At 38.7% G+C, this 27,937-nt stretch overlaps 1 long non-coding RNA gene across 4 annotated transcripts in view; it reads left to right on the forward strand.

Moving 5' to 3' along the window:
- The window catches only part of LOC103278472 (uncharacterized), a 272,474-nt gene that overhangs the window by 13,829 nt on the left and 230,708 nt on the right, over positions 1-27,937 (forward strand). The window lies entirely within an intron of this gene.

The following is a 27,937-nucleotide window of genomic DNA, read 5'->3' on the forward strand; positions in this document are numbered from 1 at the left end:
TGTTACACATTACATTAACTACCTATATTGAATAACACCATACATGGATTAGGCATTAGGCTTGATCGATCCATGAAAAATTTGATTCTAAACTCGTTTCAAAACTAGAGGGGGCAGTTTTTCGTTTTTGTTGCTAATAACGAATTTGGCCCCCAAAATTTTTCGAAATTAACGAAAATTCATTATTTTCGAAATTAATTCGTTAATGGCGGATGCGCATGCGCGGTCGCCCAAAAACAGCCCCGGGGGGGGGACTTAGGGGGCTCTCCCGCCCTCATTTTTTGAGTGATCTTCTTCAAACTTGGTACAGTGGTAGAACACATTTAACACTGATAGCTCACCAAAATGTGGAACGTTTCCCTTATCCTCTGATTTTTGGCAAATTTTCATAGCTTTTATAATAAACCATTTTTTAATAATTGCAGAAATCTGTTCCTGGTTTGAAAGTCTTATTTCCTGTTTCATTGGGTTGTCTTTACTGTGAAAGTCATTGTTCTACTTCAGAAACTTTGTTTTTGTGGCTGAAACTTTGTTAAATTGGTGGACCAAACCATAATATGTTCCATCCATGTCGCTTGCACAAAGTTCAGGCAGTGTCATAGATTTTGCCATGTTTCTATGACAGAACCAATTAGGAAATGACATTTATCACCCAGGAACAGAAATCGTAGTACACCATCAAATCATTCCTGACAGATGGCTATCAGCCTCTGAATAAGGAAATTAGTTCCTGGTTTGAAAGTGCTATTTCCTGTTCCATTGGCTTTTCTGGGCTGAGAGTGTGTGACTTGCCCAAGTGGGTGGCAGAGTGGGGAATCATGACACAATTGGAGTCCAAAGTTCAAACCTCTTCCTCCCTCCTTCTCTCTAAACTTCTCATACCTTCCAAGAATTCACATACTGTATGAAAGTTTGGTCAAGATGGTCAGAGGAGGGCAACTAAAATGATCTAGGGTCTGGAGAACAAGCCCTATAAGGAGTGGCTTGAAGAACTGGGCATGTTTAGCCTGCAGAAAAGAAGGCTGAGAGGAGACATGATGTATAATATGTGAGGGGAAGTCATAGAGAGGAGGGAGCAAGCTTGTTTTCTGCTGCCCTGCAGACTAGGACACGGAACAATGGCTTTAAACTACAGGAAAGGAGATTTCACCTGAACATTAGGAAGAACTTCCTCACTGTGAGCTGTTCACCTGTGGAACTCTCTGCCCCGGACTGTGGTGGAGGCTCCTTCTTTGGAGGCTTTTAAGCAGAGGCTGGATGGCCATCTGTTGGGGGTGCTTTGAATGCGATTTCCTGCTTCTTGGCAGAATAGGGTTGGACTGGATGGCCCAAGAGGTCTCTTCCAACTCTACTGTTCAATGACTCTCTGATTCTAAGCGAGGACAAAAGGGGGTGGAGAATGTTAAGAGGAGAGAGGGCCTGGAACACCTGGGAATTGTAGTTTTAAAGCGGGCATAATACTATTGGAGAGAAACGTTTGCTTCAGCCCAATGCTTTTATAAATGGTCAATATTCAGAGGCTTCCTTCTCCTGCATTTTGAAAGCTATTATGATGAAATTTGCCAGAATGGAAGCAAAAATTAAGTACTCTTTGCCTATCAAGTTTCATAATGTTTGACCCATCCACTGATTTTTGGGGATTTCTGAAGCAACATTTTTTTAAAATGTTAGCAGATCGATAGCCACGCCTCCCTGTCCTTCTTCCTTCCACTTTGATTGGCTTTCTAAGGCTTCTGGGAAATGGAGTTTTTTCTCTCGTTATGGCGAATTGCTTCATTAATGGTCAATATTCAGAGGCTTCCTTCTCCTGCATTTTGAAAGCTATTATGATGAAATTTGCCAGAATGGAAGCAAAAATTAAGTACTCTTTGCCTATCAAGTTTCATAATGTTTGACCCATCCACTGATTTTTGGGGATATCTGAAGCAACATTTTTTTAAAATGTTAGCAGATCGATAGCCACGCCTCCCTGTCCTTCTTCCTTCCACTTTGATTGGCTTGCTAAGGCTTCTGGGAAATGGAGTTTTTTCTCTCGTTATGGCGAATTGCTTCATTAATGGTCAATATTCAGAGGCTTCGTTCTCCTGCATTATGAAAGCTATTATGATGAAATTTGCCAGAATGGAAGCAAAAATTAAGTACCCTTTGCCTATCAAGTTTCATAATGTTTGACCCATCCACTGATTTTTGGGGATTTCTGAAGCAACATTTTTTTAAAATGTTAGCAGATCGATAGCCACGCCTCCCTGTCCTTCTTCCTTCCACTTTGATTGGCTTGCTAAGGCTTCTGGGAAATGGAGTTTTTTCTCTCGTTATGGCGAATTGCTTCATTAATGGTCAATATTCAGAGGCTTCGTTCTCCTGCATTATGAAAGCTATTATGATGAAATTTGCCAGAATGGAAGCAAAAATTAAGTACTCTTTGCCTATCAAGTTTCATAATGTTTGACCCATCCACTGATTTTTGGGGATTTTTGAAGCAACATTTTTTTTAAAATGCTAGCAGATCGATGTCCCATGCCTCTCCCTCCCTCCCTCTTCCGCTCTGATTGACTGAGAGGCATGCCAACATGGCTTCTCCTCTACAGCTTCATCCGAAGACATCAGAAACAAACGAAAAAAGGTACTTTTATTATTCAAATTCGTAATATTTGTAAGGGCAGTGAGCAGATGGTTCAATATTGATTCAAAATTGCTTACGAAACGAATTTTTAACGAATTTAACGAAATAACGAAAAATTTGCTCAAGCCTATTAGGCATCTATCTAGCCCTTTCATCGAAGTCAAGGATGAAAATCATGCTGCCTATGGCTACACAAGCCTGCCATGGCCTTTTCTGCAGTTCTTGGTAAATGTTCTGGATTTCCCAATCCAAGAGCAATGTCCCATTTTAAATTAGATGTTCCTCCTTTTAAGAATCAAAATCAGCATTCATTCCATACTGGAATAGGACTCTTATCCGTTATTGATTATTCTTTTGAGGGAGTGCTCGGCAAGGGTTCTGGCCCATGGTAATTTCAAAAGAAGGAAATTGGCTTCTAGATCCCTGAACTTTGCCCATTCCTAGTGTAAGGACTATGCATTTCTATTCCTGTCAAAAAGAAGGCATTTTTATACAGCATTCATTCTGGCAGGGGTGGAGGGAAGTGCTATAACCTTCTTGCTGTAAGTGTGTGATGCCATAATGAAGCATTGCATTGATATCAACAATGCAGCGCAGACTTAACTAGAAAAGGACAAAGGGTGACCTGAAAAGTCACAGTGGCTGACTTTTTGAATGTCGGCTGATTTATTTTAACAACAACAACAACAAAAACCTTTTGCTAATATTATAACTGACTACAATGCATCTTCAGCAGCCTCTGGCTCCATTGCTTTGGTGTATGTTTAGACTGTTTTATATGCATCTCAACTACAGCCCTGACTCAGACTACAGAAAAGATATCAAAGGAAAACTTCACAGGCCTTAATATCTGAAGCAGAACCAAGGGAAGATAATTCATATTATTCATGAACTTCCCGAGCAGGTTTGGGGAAAAAAGATTGGGGTGTAGATCAGAAGTAAAGTGCCTTCTGTCACTTGCAGAATAACTCTACTAAGGAGACGACGGAGAGTGTGCCAATTTCACTTGAATAGCTTGTACACCCAAGAAAATTAATTTAAGTCAACGGATGGCCCTGTAGATTCTGATCACACTTGCTATTTGCTAAATATGTACCTGATATTACAAGGTATGATGAGAAAAATAGAAAAGAAACATTAAATTGGGTTCAGAGCAGGGTGATAAATTGGGTTCATTTTGAAGAACAGAGCGGGAGGGTGGGGAGGAGGGAGAGATGCATGTCTCTGGTTGACAGAGTATAAGGAACTAAGCAGAGACCCAAAGATTTACTGATGCTTCTAGAATCTAGAGTATACCTATATATGTAAGTGGTTAATTTTAAAGCAAGGTAGTCAAGTAAAATCTCCAAAGAGACTGAAAATTCAGATAACTGCACTGATCTAAACCACTTTCTAGCTGATTTCATGTAAAATAGGAGTGGCCTTTTGTATATATGATACATCTTGCCAACTCAAGACCAAGGGTGCATTTACATTGTAGAATTAATGTCGTTTGACACCACTTTAACTGCCATCATTCAATGCTATGGAATCATGGGACTGTAGTTTTACGAGGTCTTTAGCTTTCTTTACCAAGGAGTGCTGGTGCTTCACCAAACTATGAATCCCTGGATTCCACAGTATTGCATGGAGATAGTGTTATAGGTTCCAAAATTGATATAAATCTGTGAATAATACTGGGAAACTGTCAACTTGGAAGACTGTGTTGAAACAGGAAGAAAATTGCAAAAATTATTGATTGCTTACTTTGAGAATGACATTAGTAAATAATTACCTTCCTACTTTCAGGTAATAACCATCTTGTATCTTCCATGTTTCTACATTTTAGAATCCTACCGTGTTTCCCCTAAAATAAGACCTCCCCAAAAAATAAGACCTAGTAGGGGTTTGGGGGGATTGCCAAATATAAGGCCTCCCCTGAAAGTAAGACCTAGCAACTAAGGCTGCAGGAGAGTTCCATTGGGAAGCATGGCTGCAGGGCAGAAGCAGCACTCATTCATACACACCGGAGGGAGGGAGGGAGGGAGGGAGGGAGGGAGGGAGGGAGGGAGGGAGGGAGGGAGGGAGAGAAAGTGCTTGCTGGCCTTGCCTTGCCTGTCCCCCAGCCTCCGTGGCTGCTGCTGAGCTGCCGTTTCTTCTTTCGGAGAGAAGGCTTCCTCCTGGCCATGCTCCCTTCGCCCCCAAGGCTTCTGATTGGCTCCTGGAGCCAGGGCAAGGGGGGGTGGGAGGGAAGGAAGAGGGCTTGAACACTCGTCCTGCTCTTTCTGTTTCTTAAAGGTACAGGACGCATAGGGATTCTCCTCTCATCCTTATTCCTATCCTATGCCATGAAACTTATTATTTTATACTATTATTCTATTACCATATTATTATTTATTTATTTATTTATTTGCGACATTTATATACCGCCCTTCTCACCCCGAAGGGGACTCAGGGCGGTTTACAAGTATATATACATTATCATCATATTCTGTTACCATTATTATATCCCATTATTATATTATCCTATTAATATATTTTATATCATTATATTATATTTTTCTATTATTATATCATTATATTATTATTCTATTATTATTCTATTATATTTTCATATTATTATATTATTATTCTGTTATTATTATATTCCATTTTATATTATCCTATTAATATATTTTATATCATTATATTCTATACTATTATTCTATTATATTATCATATTATTATTTTATTATTATTAGCATATTCTGTTATTATATTCCATTTTATATTATCCTATTAATATATTTTATATCATTCTATTCCATTCTATTATTCTATTATATTATCCTATTATTATATTATTATGCTATTCTGTTATTATATCCCATTATTATATTATCCTATTAATACCATATTATCATATTCTGTTATTATTATATCCTATTATTATATTATCTCATTAATATATTGTATATCATTATATTATTATTATATTATCATATAATTATTATAGTATATTATATTATTCACATTCATGACTACATTGAAACTAGAATAGAGAGAAATCAGTGTGGAAACCTTGTGAAACCTAAACTGCAAGAGGTACCATAGATTGTTGTACATGTAAATAATGGTAGTAACAAGAAATTCGTGCTAGGATTCATAGTTTGTCTGGTTATGCTGGTTTGTGATGACAACTACTTTACAGTATATAATAAATGTTCATTTTGTTGTTCAATAATAATAATAATAATAATAATAATAATAATAATAATAATAATAATAACTTTATTTTTATACCCTGCCCCATCTCCCCGAAGGGACTCGGGGCAGCTTACATGGGGCCAGGCCCGATAAAACAAACAAAACAGTAACAAAGCAATAAAACAATTATCCCAGTAAAAAACATCAACATCAATAAAAACAATAATTAAAATCAAAAAGCAGGATACAGTGTTAAAAACAGGAGACTAATTCGTAGATCCCAGGCGAGATGCAGAGTGATACGAAATGGGAAAAGGAAATTTCACAGTTGGACAATAAAGTGCGGTATAAAATGGCAAGACAACAACAATGGGACTATTATGAAATGGACAGATAGATCAATCCAGCAACAACTAAACATCGAAGGCCTTTTGAAACAGCCAGGTTTTTAAGCTCTTCCGGAAGGAGAGGAGGGTAGGGACCTGCCTGATCTCTCTAGGTAGAGAGTTCCAAAGCCGGGGGGCCACAGCGGAGAAGGCCCTATCTCTCGTCCCACCAACCGCGACTGCGAGGGTGGTGGGAGCGAGAGAAGGGCCTCCCCCCACGAGCGAAGAGAACGTGTGGGTTCATAGAGGGAGATGCGGTCTCTAAGGTAGGTGGGTCCCAAACTGTTTAGGGCTTTGTAAGTGATAACCTGCACCTTGAATTGGGCCCGGAAAGTAAATGGCAGCCAGTGGAGCTCCTTAAACAGAGGCGTTTAAGGGGATTGATTCCTTGGTCAGCAGTGGAATTAAGGGAACTGGCATTCTACTCAATAAATCCACCCCCTCCCCCCCATATATATTTCTTTGCATTGCTCTCTACTTTTTCAATGCTGTATTCAATGCTTCTAGTTTGAGATTTGTATGCACAGCCATTCTAGTGACAAAAAGAAAAGCCAAGCCTTATCCCTTTGTAGCAATTAAAAAGAAACCAGGTACCTCTGTGATCAATATATCCTCTAATTGCTCACAACTACTATAATGCAAAAGTTGCCATACAATTTTTATTCTAATGATGATAAAGATGATACTTAGGAAAGATGGAAACAAAAATACAAGCACAGGAAAGGAATCAATGCAGATTACTGTATAATTGGGCTTACAGAGGTTAAATTGGACTTAGCTATGTGGACATTGTGAAAGGAAGAATGAAAATATTTTGTTAACCAAGTCCATATTTTGCTTCATTCTTTCAGCAAGCAGGTGCCATTCTTTGGTGTCTTAGAAAATACTCAGGAAACAGATAGGGAAGCTATGGTCAAATAATTGGCACCCTATAAATCCCCACACTATCTGAAACAGCCCCAAACATAGGAAAGTAACAACTTTTTCATGATCCTCTGGTGGGGATGCTAGAGGAGTTTATTCTGTAATAATTCTGAAATAAATAGATGTGACTGATATGAGAACCTGAAAACAATTGTTTCTTGACTTTCTCACTTTTCTGAATATTGTGATGCTGCTTTCAGGCTAAGAAATCAACAAAAAAATCATATTATAAATCCAAACTACAAAAAAATATCGAATCAACTGCTGAAGGGTAATCCTCATTTACTATTGGTTTTTTGTGTGTGTCAGGAGCGACTTGGGAAACTGCAAGTCACTTCTGGCGTGAGAGAATTGGCTGTCTGCAAGGACGTTGCCCAGGGGACACTCAGATGTTTTGATGTTTTTACCATCCTTGTTGGGAGGCTTCTCTCATGTTCCTGCATGAAGCTGGAGCTGATAGAGGGAGCTCATCTGCGCTCTCCCCAGGTTGGATTCTAACCTGGCAGCCTTCAGGTCAGCAACTCAACCTTCAAGTCACAAGGCTTTAACCAACTGCACCACTGGGGGCTCCTATTTACTATTTTTAAATACCATTGATTTCAATAAACAGGTCTAATTCAGATTGGTAAATCTATTAAAGTCAACGTTTTTAGAATTAGCTGATCGTCGTTGTTATGGCTGTATGCTTAAAATATATATTGCATGCCAGAGTCGAAGACGACTAAATGACTGAGCAGCAGCATTCAAGTATCTAAATACTAAATACATATTTGAATACATTCTAATTGTTCCTTTTTTTTGACAGTCTCAGGGGTTGCACAGATTGGTAGGGGGAGGAAAAGGCACTTGTTGCCTAGGGAGTGACAGATAGGGGATTTTGCTTTCAATTATTTTTTTTTAGGATTTACCAAAACGTACAATTGTATTTCTATAGGTGATAAAAAAGTATTGAGATAGCTTTAAAACAAAATTATGAGAAATAAAAAGGCAGGTGAATGTCCCAAATATCACTGGAGTGGTGAATTAGCTCTACATTTTAGTGTGACATTTAAAAGGTTTTCTAAGGTGACCAACTTGTACAGTAAATAGGTTCAATAGCTTGGATACCTCAGACTTAAACTAGAGCAGAAAAACCACCCAATTGATTCCAGAGTCACCAGCAACCATTCCCCAGACACTGGAATATTGATTTCCTAAAAGTCTTGGTCTCAGTTCACAGTTATTTCATCTCTTACTTCTAGCAAATTTTTCATCTTTAAATGTTACATAGTGAGCAAGTTCAAGATAATTTGCTCTATGCTGGGAACAGTTCTACCTACCACACCTGGGCAGTGCATGCAGATTGGAGAAGTAGAACTGTTCTCTAGAGTCATAGAACTGGAAGAGACCACAAAGGCCCTTTAGTTCAATCCTCCGCCATTAAGGAATAGACTATTAAAACATTAAGAAAATAATTATCTCAGATAATTTCTGTTCAGGTTTTCTCAGATTTCCTGGATTTCTTCATATTTGGGAAGGGTTTGATTTTTTAAACAATGAATGAAGGCAACTGCAAACAAACCAAACTAATTCAACGCACCCCTGTTTCTGTTCCATAATTCTCAAACTCCATTCTAGGGATATAATTATTTCTGAATTTTCTTCTCAAAGAAAATAATCAAGAAGGGGTGGAATAATTTTAAGTGTTTTTCTCACTACAAGGAAGTACTTTTTAAAGTATATTCCCATTTTGATAATCAGTGCAAATTTTCTGTCATATTTTTTCTTGTACAAAATTACATTATCTGTACAAAGAGCAGCATCCTCCCTTTTTTCTTGACAGAAATTTTGTTTTCTGTACGCATTCAAATATTCCATGGAAGTGCCCCAAACTGCAAAGATTGTTCTTGTCATTTTTTTACACTCATGTAAAACATTTTTAACATTTTAAAAAACATTTATAAAATCCAAATTCAAGGGGAATGCAATAAAAGACTTTTGATAGTTAATAAACTGATGAGGGAGAATTGTCTCGCTTCTTTCTCTCTCTCCCCCCTCTCCAAACCAAGCAATTATTAATCTTTAACCATATTATAAAATCTCAGAATGTCATAGACAGAACGCCACCAAATAGAGTACAACACAGTTTATTAAAGTTACAGAACTGAGAAATGCCCGTAGGAAACAAAGGACTAGGCAAACACTTGTCTTCAGTGTGAAAGTAACAGAAACAGCTCCGTTTGAATTAAAACGGTTCAAAAGGATAAACCGGATTAAACAGGAGTTTAATCCGGATTAAAGCAAAAGTGCTTACTTCAGCCTGACAATTTAAACAAACAAAAGTTGGAAAACAGAGGTCAAAATGAACACAAAAAACTGGCAGCAGATTCCTCTCTGCTACTCAAAAGCTACAGATGAGTAACTCAGGCTGTTTACTCCTCCGTGCAACAAGCGAAATCCGGGTCCAGGCACATCAATCAGGGTAACGACGGTCAGCGTGGGTCCCAATCCGGTCCAAGGTCGAAAGCCAAGTGCAGATGTCCACAAGTTCCACCGATAGCCACAGAAGGGATAGTCCAGGGTCGTAGTCAGTCAGTCAGTCCAGCGTCAATCCAGAGTAGGTAATTAATGTCCGTCAAAAAGACGACGGAGGTCCAAGCTATCAAGATTAAACACATGTTGCACAGAAAAACCCCACACAGTTCCTCCCGCCGTCTATGCCCAGTGTCCTTGGTAACTTACGTATCCAGCAACGAATCACACCCGTCTTCAGGAAGTTCCCCAACAAGAGCCCAAGCGTTCGTCCAGATTACCTTGCCCAACGCAATTTGCCATTGATCCTAAACCCCATTTTATCCCAGTTCATAACTCCTCATCGCTGTCAGCTGCTATCCTAATTCCAGGTGCCTCATCATCATCCTCCTCATCAGAGCTAAAACACCTTTGACTACGCCCCACAGCATCCCCAGCTGTGGATCCCGCTCCATCCCTCCAGCCCGTCCATGGGTCTGATCCTGCAACCCGCCAATTGCCTCCCATGCTATCATTGCCGGTGACACCCAAATCCTCCCTCACACGAGTCCACTCCATGTCATCCTCCTCTGAGCTAACCATCTCTTCCTCCATTCCCTCTGTAAAACCCTCAAATGAGTCTTCATCTGTTGGTTCTGCAAATAAGTCCCGGAGCCGTTTCCTTTCACGCTCCTCAAAAGAGTCTGACTCTCGAGGAGTCTTACGACCACGTCTCCTAGTATCGGAGCCAGAAGGCTCAACCATAACACAGAATAACTGAATTTTCTCTTAAAGACTATGTTGGAACCTAAATTCAACATGACCTAAGCAAAACGCAGTATAATATATGAGAGTGCCCAAGAACAATAGTCACTGATTCTACTAGAGAAAGAAAATTTGTAAGGTGTGATGAAATGAAAAAGGTGGAACCTATTTCAAGAAGCCCTGGTATGTACGTACTCTGCAGGAAGCAAAAGAAGATAATGCAGCTATTGTAAAATGAGCCTGAATAGGGATTAATGAAGGATACCTATGAGGGTATTTCATTCCTTGCCATATTTCGTGTTCCATTTTCTGAAGGTAGTAAAAGCATGCCAGGTTACATGAGGTCATGTACTGTTAAATTTAAAGCAGTAGAAATCAAAAGTACATAAAATGATAGAAAGTTTTTAGAAGTTTGGGAAATGCTTAACTTTACTTGCTGTATCTGCTCTTTGAAGCAAACATTGAGAGAATCTATTTATATTTTTAAGCCCCCATTTTGGGTGGTTTCCACAATCAGAAGAGACAGTATGCAATATGGAAATCTGAGCAAATAGATGGAGTAACTTGCTCAAGATGTGTGAGCTTGAGAACAACCTGGTGATAACTGAAGGAAGATTTCTTTTCAGTCTGACCAGCTAGGCTCTAGCTAAAGAATGTATAAGTCAAAGTGGGATCCTATAGGTCCCTTTTGTCACCTGACAGTTATTCACTTCTGCAATGGGTGAATCCTCTTTGGTGAGCCAAGGGTTTGCCTCTGATAGTTTTTTTTTTATCTAATGGAAACATGCTCCATCAGTGGTCTTATTATCCTTACTGCAGAAGTGTCCTCCCAGTGAGACATAGAAGTAGGAAATGTAAGAATCATTGCCATATCTGTGAATGTGAAATTAAAGTATAATAATAATAATAATAATAATAATAATAATTATTATTATTATTATTATTATTATTATTATTATTATTATTATTATTATTATTATTTATAGGCCGACCTATCTCCTTGGAACTCAGGGTGGCTTCCAGGCAAAAAAGGCAAACATTCAATTCCTTGTTGATAAACAAACACAAAAGACAAAACAGTGCAATGTAACATCATTGTAAACTCATAAATTACTAAACAAAAACAGAGCATATAAATAACAACAATATCAAAATGCATAAAATGAGTAAAATAATTTAAGATTATTGATAGCAGCCTGCAGGGTCAAGACATGGGATGGTCTACCTAGGAACTTCAAGATAAATAAAAAGTGTTGTGCTAAGTCTATTACAACTTAAGGGGAGGTGTTTCAGTAGACAGTGCTCCTCCAATAATAATAATAATAATAATAATAATAATAATAATAATAATAATAATAATAATAATAATAATAATAATAATAAAACTTTATTTATACCCTGCCACCATCTCCCCAAAGGGACTCGGGGCGGCTTACATGGGGCCCTGCCCAGGACAATACAATATAAAACAACATAAAAACAACATATCAAAATCCAAGTGTTTTGGACTTCAACTCCCAGAAATCCCAGCCAGTTTACCAGCTGTTAGGATAGGGAGGCTGAAATCCAAAGCATCTGGAGGGACACAGTTTGAGAAACGCTGCAGTAGGATCAGTGGAAATGGTAGGTCAATTTGGGCAGTGAACTACATTTTATATCCTGAATTACTTTAAAGAGTTAAAAGGCCTTTAAGATTCTGGAACTTATAAGAAGCAGCTACCCATCATTTCTTGTCCCAAACTAGCAAAGATAAGTCTGAAAGTGGAGCATACATTTTGACTCAACATAATGTTGCCAGATTTACAAAACAAAATGGGTGACAACTAAAATTAATGATGTGTGAGATTGACACCAGGAAGTGGTCATTAAAATATATCCACCTCCCAGCCCTTCAAGGAACCAGCATTTTGCTACTTAAGAAAGATAAATCTCTTATAATAAGGTACATTTGCCAACGTCAACTCAATTCTTGATTTCCTTTATAATATTCCCCACTGAGTTACAGAGTCAAAGAGAATAAACCAGTAGGTAGTGGCAGCTACCTCTCCTACTCCAGAGTAGGGGTCAGGACCATTTACAAACTTCTTAGTAAAATGTAAAACAAAACTGTGTAGATGAATTACATTATGAACAAGGAAATGTCTTAAAACCTTTGAATGTCACTGTTTCATTGCTCTAGGGAAAGTTGTATAGTGTTGGCACCATTTCCTCAAAAGAAAAAAGTAGAAAGCTCTAAATAACAAGATGCTTTTTGGTTTTTTCTTGCCAAGAAGATCTTGATCCCTACTGTGTTTACTTTTCTGTTTAAAGATTTTGGCTTTTATAAAACCATCCTTGGCATTCCATTAGTGTCCCTCTTCACTTGTGTTTTACTTCTTCAAGTTTCTTTTAACCGCAGATATCTTGTTGCATGCTGATCTTTTCAGCCTTGCCTCTCTGAATAGATTTGCCTCATATTATCTTTTGCTATCCTTGTTTTCCAGCTCAACAGCTACTAGGCACTTCTTGATATATTCTTACTGAATCAGCGTGCCATTGCAAAATGTTGACTAGGTAGCATTTATCCTTCTATGCTGATGTCCTGAGATAAAAAAAAATAAGCTAGTCTCTTCTTACAGAATGTATATGGATAAATGACAGCAATTTTGTCAGTGAAAGGCAACTATCAAGGGATTATAAAGGTAAATCTAACAGAGTCAGATCTCTGTCATTATGTTATCCTGTTTCCCCGAAAATAAGACAGGGTCTTTTATTAATTTTTGCTCCCAAAGATGCACTAGGTCTTATTTTCAGGGGATGTCTTATTTTTCCATGAAGAAGAGCTCACATTTATTGTTGAACAACAAAATGAACATTTATTATATACTGTAAAGTAGTTGTCATCACAAACCAGCATAACCAGAAAAACTGTGAATCCTATCAAGAATTTATTGTTACTACTAGGCTTGCTCAAATAATTCGATTTCCCCGTTACCCGTTATTAATTCGTTATTTTCGTTTGTTTTGAAGCAATATACGGCCTTGATTGTCCACACGTCTGGATATCGCGGTTTCGAATCGCGAGAGGCCGTTTTTTCTTATTTCGTCGTTTTTTTCATTAGGAAAAAAAAGCTTTTGCAAATCACCCAAACTCCCACCATTCAGGCCCTTTCCTTTTGCCCCTCAGCAAAAGGGGCGTCACAGGCTCAGCCAATGGGAGGGGGCGAGGGGGAAGGAGGCCGAGGAGGAGGAGGAGGAAGACGGAGGGGGGAAATGGCCGCCGCCGCCGCCTCGCCTCAGCTCAGGCCTGGTGTCTCTCTGTGAGGCGGGAAGGCGGTGGATGGAGCTGGGAATGGAGAGACCGAGAGAGACAGAGAGGGGCCCGGCGGTGAGGTTTTGACGTCTGTGCGAAACTAGGCAAGTGGGGTTTATATATCTGTGGAAGGTCCAGGGTGGGAGAAAGAACTCTTGTCTGTGGGAGGCAAGTGTGAATGTTGCAATTGGTCACCTTGATTAGCATTGAATAGCCTTGCAGCTTCAAAGCCTGGCTGCTTCCTACCTGGGGGAATCCTTTGTTGGGAGGTATTAGCTGGCCCTGATTGTTTCCTGTCTGGAATTCCCATTTTCTGGGTGTTGTTCTTTTACTGTCCTGATTTTAGCTTTTCTGTAGCTAAAAATGCATATAAAATTGATTCTATAGGGAGGATAAATGATTGGATTTCAACTCCTACAGCTTGGCTTTCTCTGCCAATAATGGTACCCATCTTGGATATTGTAAGGGATTTTTTATTATTATTATTATTATTATTATTATTATTATTATTATTATTATTAGACCTTGCTCCCAGGAAGGTGCCTTCGCTGTGGCTCCCAACTTATCTATCTATCTACCTTTCCACATATTCTCCACATTGTGTGTATGTGTATGTATATTATATATATATTATATACATGAGCCCCGATGGCGAAGTGTGTTAAAGCACTGAGCTGCTGAACTTGCAGACCGAAAGGTCCCAGGTTCAAATCCCGGGAGCAGAGTGAGTGCCCGCTGTTAGCTCCAGCTTCTGCCAACCTAGCAGCTTGAAAACATGCCAATGTGAGTAGATCAATAGGTGGCGGGAAGGTAATGGCACTCCATGTAGTCATGCTGGCCACATGACCTTGGAGGTGTCTATGGACAACACTGGCTCTTGGGCTTAGAAATGGAGATGAGCACCAACCCCCAGAGTCAGACATGACTGAACTTAACGTCAAGGGATACCTTTACCTTTACCTATACACACACACACACACACACACACACACACACATTATGCAGGGACTATATACACAGTATATATCACACACACACCAATTTAACAAAGTTTCAGCCACTAAAACAAAGTTTCTGAAGTAGAACAATGACTTTCACAGTAAAGACAACCCAATTTAACAGGAAATAAGACTTTCAAACCAGGAACAGATTTCTGCAATTATTAAAAAATGGTTTATTATAAAAGCTATGAAAATTCGCCAAAAATCAGAGGATAAGGGAAACGTTCCAAATTTTGGTGAGCTATCAGTGTTAAATGTGTTCTACCACTGTACCAAGTTTGAAGAAGATCACTCAAAAATGAGGGTGGGAGAGTCCTGTAAAGTCCTCTCCCTCTGTGCTGTTTTTGGGAATTGCGCATGCGCGTCCGCCATTAACGAATTAATTTAGAAAATAACGCATTTTCGTTAATTTCAAAATTTTTTGGGGGCAAAATTCGGAAATACCTTCAAAAACTAAACGCTGCCCCCCTCTACTTTTGCAACGAGTTTAGAATCAAATTTTTCGTGGATCGATCAAGCCTAGTTACTACCATTATTTACATGTACAACAATCTATGGTTACCCCTTTCAGTTTAGATTTCACAAGGTTTCCACGCTGATTTCTCTCTATTCTAGTTTCAATGTAGTCATGAATAATATAATATAATATAATAATAATAATAATAATAATATGATAATATAATAGAATAATAATAAAATAATAATATAATGATATACAATATATTAATGGGATAATATAACAATAGGATATAATAATAACAGAATATGATGATAGTTATATAGTATTAATAGGATAATATAATAATGGGATATAATAACAGAATAGCATAATAATATAATAATAATAGGATAATATAATAGAATAATAGAATATAATATAATTATATAAAATATATTAGGATAATATAAAATAGAATATAATAATAACATAATATGCTAATAATATAATACTAATATGATAATATAATAGAATAATAGAATAGAATATAATGATATAATATATATTAATAGGATAATATAATAATGGGATATAATAATAACAGAATATGAGGCTAATAATATGGTAATAATAATAGTATAAAATAATAAGTTTCATGGCATAGGATAGGAATAAGAATGGGAGGAGAAGCCCAATGCGTCCTGTACCTTTAAGAAGCAGAAGGAGCAGGAAAGGGTGTTGAAGCCCTCTTCCTTCCCTCCCACCTTTCCTTGCCCTGGCACCAGGAGCCAATCAGAAGCCTCTGGGACGAAGGGAGCATGGCCAGGATGGAGCCATGTCTCCGAAGGAAGAAACGGCAGGCAGCGCAGATGGAAGGTTTTTTGAGCCGTGGCTGGGGGACAGGCAGGAGGCAAGGCAAGGCCAGCAGGGAGGCACAGAAAGCAAGCACTCTCTCTCTCTCCCTCCCTCCCTCCAGTGCGTATGAATGCTGCTTCTGCCCTGCAGCCATGCTTCCCAATGGAACTCTCCTGCAGCCTGGAAGGTCCCATTCTTAGTTGCTAGGTCTTACTTTCAGGGGTGGCCTTATATTTGGCAATCCCCCCAAACCCCTACTAGGTCTTATTCCTTGGGGAGGTCTTATTTTAGGGGAAACACGGTAGTTAACTTGAATTCTGAAACTACATTGGTTTTTTAATTAAATTATAGACACAGAGGCCTAGATCCAACTGCTAGTCACAGTTAAAGCAGGAATATTACATTAATATGATTTCCATAACTGTTGAGTGACCATTATGTGATTTATTCAATGGGACTACTTTAGTAGAGACTATTCATTGAATCCATTTTGGCTGGCTATTTATGCACAAACAGATCCAATCACATCATTTATAGATACTTCCAAATGTATGAAGTTATACCAGGATACCTAAGAAACCTATTCAAATAATACTGCTTCCAACTAGGATCACTAGCCTAAAGAAACCATTCAGGCATATATAAGCATCTCATTAATATCACCTTGGCCCATATAATTCACTTTGATAATGCAAAAGGAACAAATGTGGATAGCAGTATCCAAAACTGAAATTGATCTTTTCTCTGAAACATTATCCTTGGTAATAAGTCAAATTAGTGTATTATATCAGTAATCACTATGTTTTTCTGCACAGCATATGAATTGCTAACTCCTTCTTTTACATCAGTGTATAATGAAGCAAATGCAACATTTGCCAATGTAAAAAATGATTCTTGAAGGCAAAAATGTGATTCAAAAATTCCATTTCTCCCCAAAAAACTGGAGGTTTATATATGTTAATGGGAGATGACAACATGCAACTTTGACAGAAACTTTACAGCTTATAGCTTTCAAAGACCAAACACAAACTAATTTAAAGACAAACTAATTTAAAGTAAGGTCAGAAAAGGAATGGTTATTGTCCTACCTCCATATATTAATTTACCCCCTTCAGAAATGATTCTGAAAGCTGGTCTTGTCAGATCCTAAACAATGAGTAAAGAGGTGCTGGGAGCTGCTAGTCTAAGATTGAATCATCCCAAATGAGGCAGTAATTCATCTCACATTGGTCAATGTTCTCTCCCCTCATCCTCTAAATGTCATCCCTGATTTCTGAAGATCCTCTGTCAGTACTCTGGGAAGCATATCTGGTGTATATGTCTACAGGGATGAGGAGAAGGGGGAAAGCATATGAATTTATTGACTTTCTTGAGCTAATGTGACAGGCTCCAAACCAATAAGTGCAACCTTTTGTGGCAGTTGTACTATAATGGAGTAGCATATGGTTAGATGCACCCTGTATGATGGATGACCAAACTTAAAATAATGAGCCAGACACAGAGAATTGGGTGAAACAAGGACCATTTAATTTGACTTAAAAGCCTATTAAATGTAATTACACCTGAGTAAATGGAGGAAGGAGATAGAAACCCAATGTTGGTCTGGCTTAGGCTAAATGTCCACTTGCAATCACCTTGGGTGAAACACCTGATTCTGAGGGAGTCTAATGCCCACAGCCTGAATTTTATTAGAGTAGCTGAACCTAAGGTCCCCCCCCTCCTAAGTTGCTGGAATTTATGGGAGTAGAACACCCTCTCCCTAGATTACCCCCAATAGCAGATTGTTTCACCACCACCCTAATTCATCCAAAGACAATGTCCCAGAACATCACCATTCAACCAAACACTTACTAAGGTGTACATAAAAATCTAATTTTCTTCCTCCAACATATGTTCATAAATATCTATTTATAGAAACCACCCTAAATTAACCACAGTTACAATATAGGACAGGTTTTTGCTTTTTTGTTTGTTTTTTTAAATGTTAATAGGGGTGAAAGTTCCTACCTGCCAGAGGCAGTTCAACCACCAGGCCAACTAGGCAGTTGCCTGTGGCGCCATCTGGTTGGGGGCACCATTGAGGCAACTCCTGTCTCCTGCGGCCTGCCTCCACTGCTGCACCTCCCTCCGCAAGGAAGGAGCCAAGATTACCACTTAAGGGAGCAGAGAAGAAGCACTTCTCTGCTCTTCAAAGCCCCAAACACCTTCCTTCTTGCCAGGAAGGCATTCGGGGCTTCACAGAGCAGAGAAGCCGCCGAAAGCCTTCCTGGCGAGGCCTCGCCAGGAAGGCGTTCGGCGGTTCGGGGAGCAGAGAAGCACCACTTCTCTGCTCCCCAAAGCCCCGAATGCCTTCCTGGTGAGAACGAATGTCTGGATTTCTCCTGTTTTCAGAGTGTTGTTCTTTATTTATTGTCCTAATTTTAGAGTTTTTTTTAATACCGGGGGCTATCTGGGTAATCTAAGTCCACACTGCCCTATATCCCTGTTCAATGTTTGGTGCTAAATTCGCAAATATAGTAATTCCTGCATAACATTACCATGTATTGAACTGCTTTTTCTGTTGATTTATTGTAAAACATGATGTTTTGGTGCTTAATTTGTAAAATCTTAATGTAATTTGATATTTAATAGGCTTTTCCTTAATCCCTCTTATTATCCAACATTTTCGCTTATCCAATGCTTTTATTTTTCAGTGATTGGTTTGGGGGGGGGGGGGCAAAATTCTGTTCGCCTACACTTGAAAAATACCTAGGGCTGGCTCTGTACCTGACCCCAAACTGACTAGCAGAGCTCATACTGCAATGAAAGCCAATGCTAAGAGAGAAATGCGAGGGGGCAGAACAGCCTTAAATTGCCCTCTGTGCTTGTTGCATTCTAGCAGATATTCCAGTGGACCTTTACTTCTGACTTCTTTACACAGAAGCCATCAAAGTGCCCTGTCTACCAGCATGGTCCTGCTGTGTGGTTCTAGAATACAGAAAATATAAACATTTGTGCCAATAAGCATATAAATCTATGACAATTCTAACACCTCCCTAGCATTCAGGAGTTTTTTTTCCCCTTTGCAGGAAATTTACTAGCCACTAAATATGAGCAGCTGAATGGAACAATAAACATGCTTTTTGAAAGTACCTAATTCGTGACTTCTAATTACTAGTGCCATAGCACTGAAAAGCAGAGAGAGCTGTTTTTTGTGCAATGATTTCAAGTGGAGAATGAATGTGCAATTCTTTCAGAATGCCAGAGATACCAATATTTGGGGAATTCTGTTAGAAGAAATCAAATGATAGCCTGGATCAGCTGTTCAGAATTTGTTTATCCACATTTGCTACCAAAAACCTGATCAAAATTATTGTTCCTTTTCCAACTGAGTGCTATGCTCACGTTGCAGCTGCTGCGCAAGTGCACAGTTTGATGAAAGAATCCTATACTTACATCCTAGTCAATTAAGGTTTCTATTCAGCTTTCAGGTACAAGTCATTGTAAACTGATGTAGCCTGTAATTCCAAGTAGTTTTACAAGGAAGAAAAAGAGATACCTCATTCAATTCAGTGGCTTCTGAGCAAACATATTTTGTACAAGAGCCACTTATGCAAACTGCTATCAGGTAGTCAATCTTAGCTTCTGCTTTATTTTCCCTGCAGTACTTGAATAGTCAAAATGGAGCGGGGAGGAAAAGCTATACCCATACATGCTTTTGACATCTGAGCACTCACGTGAATGCACTGATTAATGTTGCTGTTAAAGCAAAGGTTAATTCATTGTGATAAAGACTAATTGGACTCCCCCTTTCCCAAATTTTTTGTGTGATGAGATCATGACACCTATTAATCCAAATCAAGATTTTCTAAATAGAGCAATAGTAGGAGGGCAATGGAGGATTACTAGGATCTTTTCCTGGGAGAAAAACTAACTAGAAGCTAACAGACACACTATGTAAGACAATGTTTGGAGTATATGGATATAAACAAGGAGTTAGTGCATGCATCCATACATAGAGAGAGACACACACAATAGATATTAGGCTTGATCGATCCACGAAAAATTTGATTCTAAACTCGTTTCAAAACTAGAGGGGGGCAGCTTTTCGTTTCTGATGGTATTTCCGAATTTGGCCCCCCCAAAAAATTCGAAATTAACGAAAATTCGTTATTTTCTAAATTAATTCGTTAATGGCGGAAGCGCATGCGCAATTCCCAAAAACAGCACAGAGGGAGAGGACTTTACAGGACTCTCCCACCCTCATTTTTTGAGTGATCTTCTTCAAACTTGGTACAGTGGTAGAACACATTTAACACTGATAGCTCACCAAAATTTGGAACGTTTCCCTTATCCTCTGATTTTTGGCGAATTTTCATAGCTTTTATAATAAACCATTTTTTAATAATTGCAGAAATCTGTTCCTGGTTTGAAAGTCTTATTTCCTGTTAAATTGGGTTGTCTTTACTGTGAAAGTCATTGTTCTACTTCAGAAACTTTGTTTTTGTGGCTGAAACTTTGTTAAATTGGTGTGTGTGTGATATATACTGTGTATATATAACATATATATAGTCCCTGCATAATGTGTGTGTGTGTGTATATATATATAGGTAAAGGTAAAGGTATCCCTTGACGTTAAGTTCAGTCATGTCTGACTCTGGGGGTTGGTGCTCATCTCCATTTCTAAGCCCAAGAGCCAGTGTTGTCCATAGACACCTCCAAGGTCATGTGGCCGGCATGACTACATGGAGTGCCATTACCTTCCCGCCACAGCGGTACCTATTGATCTACTCACATTGGCATGTTTTCAAGCTGCTAGGTTGGCAGAAGCTGGAGCTAACAGCGGGCACTCACTCTGCTCCCGGGATTTGAACCTGGGATCTTTCGGTCTGCAAGTTCAGCAGCTCAGTGCTTTAACACACTTCGCCATCGGGGCTCATGTATATATAATATACATACACATACACACAATGTGGAGAATATGTGGAAAGGTAGATAGATAAGTTGGGAGCCACAGCGAAGGCACCTTCCTGGGAGCAAGGTCTAATAATAATAATAATAATAATAATAATAATAATAATAATAATAATAATAAAAAATCCCTTACAATATCCAAGATGGCTCACTGCTACAGAATCTTGGGAGGTTTAGTTTGATATGGTACCATTATTGGCAGAGAAAGCTAAGCTGTAGGAGTTGAAATCCAATCATTTATCCTCCCTATAGAATCAATTTTATATGCATTTTTAGCTACAGAAAAGCTAAAATCAGGACAGTAAAAGAACAACACCCAGAAAATGGGAATTCCAGACAGGAAACAATCAGGGCCAGCTAATACCTCCCAACAAAGGATTCCCCCAGGTAGGAAGCAGCCAGGCTTTGAAGCTGCAAGGCTATTCAATGCTAATCAAGGTGACCAATTGCAACATTCACACTTGCCTCCCACAGACAAGAGTTCTTTCTCCCACCCTGGACCTTCCACAGATATATAAACCCCACTTGCCTAGCTTCGCACAGACGTCAAAACCTCTGAATATCAGGCCTGAGCTGAGGCGAGGCGGCGGCGGCCATTTCCCCCCTCCGTCTTCCTCCTCCTCCTCGGCCTCCTTCCCCCTCGTCCCCTCCCATTGGCTGAGCCCGTGACGCCCCTTTTGCTGAGGGGCAAAAGGAAAGGGCCTGAATGGTGGGAGTTTGGGTGATTTGCAAAAGCTTTTTTTTCCTAACGAAAAAAACGACGACATAATGAAAAACGGCCTCTCGCGATTCGAAACCGCGATATCCAGACGTGTGGACAACCAATGCTTCAAAATTGCTTCAAAACAAACGAAAATAACGAATTAATAACGGTTAACGGGGAAAACGAATTATTTGAGCAAGCCTAATAGATATCAAATAATCTTAAAAGAAAAGCTCAAACTAGGATTTTGCTAAATTTCATGTTGCATTGGAGTCCCCAGTGGCACAGTGTGTTAAAGCGCTGAGCTGCTGAACTTGCAGATTGAAAGGCCGCAGGTTCTAGCCCGGGGAGTGGAGTGAGCTCCCACTGTTAGCTCCAGCTTCTGCCAACCTAGCAGTTCAAAAACATGCAAATGTGAGTAGATCAACAGGTACCGCTCTGGCGGGAATGTAACGGCGTTCCATGCAGTCATGCCAGCCACATGACCTTGGAGGTGTCTATGGACAACGCTGGCTCTTCGGCTTAGAAATGGTGATGAGCACCAACCCCCAGAGTCAGACACGTCAGGGACTTAACGTCAGGGGAAACCTTTACCTTTACATGTTGTATTTAGCAACATCCTAATCTGATATAATAAGTTAAACAAAATACAGTTGTGTGACACTTATTTTCCAAATGCCTAAAAGGCTTATACATTAAGAGTAGGCAGTTGTGGCTTTTCAAATATTGGAATGCAGATTCCACCAGTGCTAGCTATCATAGCCAATGGTGAGGGATTCTGGTAGTTAAAGTACAACCACATTTGTAGGTCACAGTTGACCATTGTTATCACAGATAGTAATTAAACTAATATTCACTAGATCTATCTTGTAGTTTTAAGTGTTTACTGGGCGAGCTGGTCTCAGTGAGTTATCTTCCAGAGTTGGCTTTACAATGCTTAGAACCATTTACACCTTGCAAAAATTGTCATTCAGTTTTTTAATTAGAAGTATTTGCATCTGTAAGATCATCTTTCTGATTTATTTTATATGGATAAAATGGATAATGTGGCATATATTTAATAAAATCATAGAAACATAGACTTGGAAGAGACCACAAGGACTATCAAGTCCATTCTCCTACCATGCAGAAATCAAAACACTCCTGATCAGTCTCTTTTTAAAATTCTTTTTACAATCCTCCAAAGAAAAAGATTCCACCACACTCCTATCTTCCTAAACTGCTAATCATAGGTTATAATTTCCTGACCTTTGACCAATTTTTTTGTTCTTCTTTTGATACATTTCAGCTTATCAATATCCTTCTTGAATTGTGCTTCACAGTATGTGGCTTTTATTAATTGCCATATCACGCTGTGGACTAATTTTCAGTTTGTGGTCATGTGGTCCTAGATCCCTTAACTGTGAAGTCGGTCGCCGCCTATCCTATATTGGCACATTTCATTTCTTCTAAGTGTAACATCTTATATTTCTTCTGTGGGACCCCAATAGCCACTTCTCCCTAGAATGAAGTGGATACACAAGAGTGACCTTTGCCTGAACAACAACAGGAACATCAAATACAAAAAATAGTTCTGTGACTCCCACACTTTAACTTTCCTTTTTTTTTTACTTTAATGTTTTGCTTGATGTAGCTGCAAAAGCTTACATGATGTATTTATGCATTTTGGTTGACCAATAAAGATATAACTTGTTTGTGAAGGCTGTTTTAATTTGTAGAGCATAACATATAAATTGAAATTTTAATAATAAAGATAACAGAGAAAACCTTTCTTGTGGTTATTTAACCAGCATCAACAATCCTTTGACTGTACTGAAGGACAGAAATAGCGGATGATGGCAGTAAATGATGTAAGTTATATATTATGCCTCCTGTCAAAAAAGTTTTAAATCTTTCCTCTATGGTAGGAAGATACAGATGGAAAAGCTTAATGCAATCAAAATGAACAAGCACATTCCTAATGGCCTGTAAGATATTCAGCGCTTCCCTCAACATAATCCCATCATTATCACTGTCAGCTTATTAGCCCAGGCAGTATGCTAACTGGTTTCTTCATGGTCATTGGTGACAAATATAAGATGTGATGCTCTGGGATGAACTTTTATGTCCCAAGGCTAGTGATCTCATCCCCCACATGCATCAAGGAGAAGAAAGAGTACAGTGGTCGATACAGAATTGCAATAGAGAGATCACAAGTTTGTGATCAAAGAGGTTCGATGGAAAAAACTATTTTTCTTCCAATGACCTTTTATTTCTTCCTCATAAAACACATGGACAAAATCATCACTGGGGAGTCAGCTAGACTCTTAGGCTCACACCCATGCAATTGTAAGTGACTCTACCCATTAGATATGGCGATTACCCAGGAACAAGAGAAAAGAGATAAAAATGATAGTTCAGGCTGAAAAATCTGGTGCTATTTGATCACTTAAGTGGAAGCGTAAACTGAAAAAAACCATTCAAAGAAACCACACAGTTTAAAAGAGAGAGAGATTGTGATAGAAACTTTAACAATCTTTATTGGGTCAGCTTAAAAATAAAGAAATCCAATATTGGTTTTTGAATAGCCCCTTTATGTTACCAATCTTTTAATCCGCATTGCATTTTTCTGTTTCTATCATGATAAACTGTTAATTCTTTAAAAAATATTTATTAATCAAAGGATACATCACTCTCATCTATAGCAAAAACCAGAATTAGTGTCATGAGTAATTAAGTCAATATATATCCACAGTAAAGTTAAACAACACACACTATCAGAGCACAGTGTCCAAGTGTACTAACAGATAATGCATAATCTTATGAAATGTTTGCTTTTAGTTAAATATCTTGTTTTACTACACATTAGATCCCATAGATAACTTTTACTTTTGTTACTGTTTGTTACAGAATCACTTTCCGGTTCCTTGTTAGTAGGGTTGTGCAGGGATCTATTTTTTAAAACAGGTCCCAACTGGTTTGACTGGTTCGGTCAGCTGTAATGGCACAGGCTCTGTTGCCATTTTCTTTCCAACTGCAGCAACCACATGGCTGCCAAAAACCGCTACTTTCAATTTCTTTTGGCTACATGTGGGGTACAGAGAGGCAGCTGTGCATGTATGGGGTTTCCCTGTGAGCCCTGCCTGTTGAGCCTATCAGAGCAGAAGTAAGACATGATGTGTCTTTTAGCCAAGCTGGGATTCCATTTTTCTGTTGCGAGCAGGCTTCTGACAGAGACAGATCTCAGTGCCACTTGCAGCTCTGCATGGTTTGCCTTGCTTTTTTGTCTCAAATAGCAATACATAAGCAGTTTACTTTCTACATGCTTAAGAAACTGCCACCGATGGTGCACTTCAAAATTCAAATGAAGGGTAGATGTATCTTGCAATTTCTTAAGCCACCATAAAATGAGGAGGTAATTTATAATTTTTTAAAAAATGGCTAATGCTCTTTTGGGTAGTGTGGCTCCCCTTGAAATAAGTGTTTTAAAGGGGTGCCTCCCCTAACTCAACTTCATTGAAAGGGTGTTGAGGGCAAACAATCCCAGAAAGGGTGGTTTCTTAACTCTGATGCCTTTAACCCAGGCCTTATTAAAAGATATAAGGAGAAAGGATCCCAGAAAGGGTGTGGTCTTAAAACTGATGCCTTAAAAATGATGGAAAGGGGAGCCTCGTAAGTTCCCCATTACCGCCAATGGGATGGATCTTCACTTGACAGATTGAAAAACAGATTTCTTTTTTTTACCTGACCAAAATTGGCAGGCTCCCGAAAAATGGATCTGGGCATCCACTGAAATCCGGAGACTGAAAACAGAATGGGGTTTAACTAAATTGCACACATTTGCTTGTTAGTGTAACACTTCCCTTTTTCTTTAAACAGCTGTCATGTCTCAGTGTACACTCAACACAATGTTCTAATATATCCCTGTTTGACTGTGATGTTAAGTTTCTATTGCTATCTTTGTCTACCCTGTTAATGAATAAATATTTGTTTTTTGCTTGAAAATTAGCCTGTCTGTGTCCTTATTTTTTATTTCCTTCCATGGAGATACTGTTTTATTGCTCATTTTTTAAAAAACATTAGCCTGCATGAACCTGCAGAGATAGTGATTGTGGGATCAATTCCCTCAAACCATTGCTTTTACCAGACATAAATGACAACATTTTAAAACTTCTAGAGATCACTTGAAAACTCCTTCCAAAGGAAAATAGATAACAGACATACAGATAGATAAAGAAATCACCACCCTCATTTTTTCTTATGATTTCCATTTTTGTAGCCAACTTATACATCTATTCTTTAAAAAAATATTTGGGATAGATTATGAGGGAGACTTATTTGTTTTTCCATTTTATACATGTCCAATAAGGAATTCTGAGACAGTTGTTTTCCTCTTGCAGACAGACATACAGTAAGATCAACTTTATTGCATTGCTGCTAAAATAGATCTACCAAATTGGAGGAAAAACAAAAAGGGAAATGCTCATCTGGACACATGTAAAAAGATTGTGAAAATGAGATCTTTTATTACTGACTTTGTTAACTGAGGCATATCTGTATACTGATTCTCATGACAAATGTAAAACCACAGTTTTAATTTCTACATAAATTGCTCCTTGAAGCAGAAAACATGTCAAAAAGGGTACAGGCTGGGTGATAGTCTTTCTAGCCTGTTTGTTTCTTTTTTAAGGGATTCTTTTTCAGGTATTCCTTTAATATGGTGGGATTCAGTACTATACCAATAACATAGTTACAGTCCAAACCAAGTCGGTTGACCTTATTGCTTTGCATATAAGTGTATGTCAGCTCTATGATTGCCATGATTTCTGAACAGTTGTAGAAATCACCACCCTTGTGGTGTTTTGAGTAAAAGAAGTTTTGCAAACCCCAGTTGAGTGATCCATATTCTGAATGATGTCTGATAGGCACAAAGAAAAAAGAATGATTACAACCCTGTCAAAGTTGAGGTATTGGAATGGTTTCAAAGATTTATTATTGATTTCTTTATCGTAATTGTGGTTTACAGAAAGAGGAAGGATGTCTGGCAGTTAGCATTTTGCTAAGACAGGGAATATTCAGAGTTGAATTGCCACATCCATACACAGAGGTTGAAACAATTGAACAAAAACATATCTAATATGCAGTGAACTTACTTATTCTGGGAATGATGTGGATAAAAGTTTAGTAACTATTATGGGGTGGATGAGATGGTCAGGTTTTTAAATGTAAACTATGGAATGTGTCAATACCGAAAATTGATAGGGGAATATACAATCTGGTGTACACCTAGGGCATCACCCCCTTTGGGATGAAGGCCATAAGCTAAAACACTCATCTGGTATCAATCTTGAACAGGTGAAGTGAAACTAAATGCCCTTGGAATGTTGAGTTTGGCCTCAACAACTTTGAGGGAGGCTTCTCCGACACGTTCCCCTTGCTCAGGTTCAGGCAATCCAGGGACCAGGTGTTTTCGCCCTTATTGGCAGATGCAACTAAAGTCATAATAATTTATAATATTTATTACAGAATCAATCAAAAGAACTGAACTAAAAGCAGTTCAAAGACACATTAGGAGGGGAAAATGGGTTTGGTTGTAATTTTCAGAGATACACATTAGCTGGATATCTGTTGGCTAGTTCTAACTAGAATAAATCCATAAAAATCCATTGTTGAATCCAATTGAAGCAATGATTCCATTCAAGGACTAACAACAGGATTCATACCATTATGAACTGTGACTACTTATTTATGCATCATTTGAAAAGAAAACATCTGCCATTTAATGTTTCTTTTTAGTGAGGAGGAAACAAAAATACACACATTTCTTTTATAATAGACTCACAGACTTTTATTCTATGATTCTATGACTCCTCAGCTAACTTGGGCGAAACACCTACGTTCCCTGTGTAACTCCACTTGAGTTATTTCCAAGGTGACTTCAAGTTGAGATACTTCAAGGATTAAATTTCTCCACAGCCCCAAGATCATTTCTGTTCATCCCACCTTGGTTGACCAAACACACATGTAGGGTTTCCTGGCCTTCACCAAAATGGGTGCCTTAGCTGCACACCGAGATGTTAAATTGCACCCCTGTTTCCAGCATGACTGCCTATTTAATGGCTCCACCTAATGCCAATTTCCTTTAACTTCAACAGTGTAGGCAAAAAAAACCCCTGTTAAAGGGGGGGGGATTCCTAACTGGCCTCAAAGCGACTCCTTAATACACTGCTGTAGGGTGGGAAGGGCAGGCCAACTGCTCCAATGCTGGAGCTGGAGAGGGCGACTACCTTAAATGCTGCACTCCGCCCCCAGAATTTAGTCCCGGCAGGTATTATTTTTTTAGTCCCAGTTCATCCCATTCA

The sequence above is a fragment of the Anolis carolinensis genome, chromosome 4, assembly GCF_035594765.1.
Source record: "Anolis carolinensis isolate JA03-04 chromosome 4, rAnoCar3.1.pri, whole genome shotgun sequence".
Classification (NCBI taxonomy): Eukaryota; Metazoa; Chordata; class Lepidosauria; order Squamata; family Dactyloidae; genus Anolis; species Anolis carolinensis.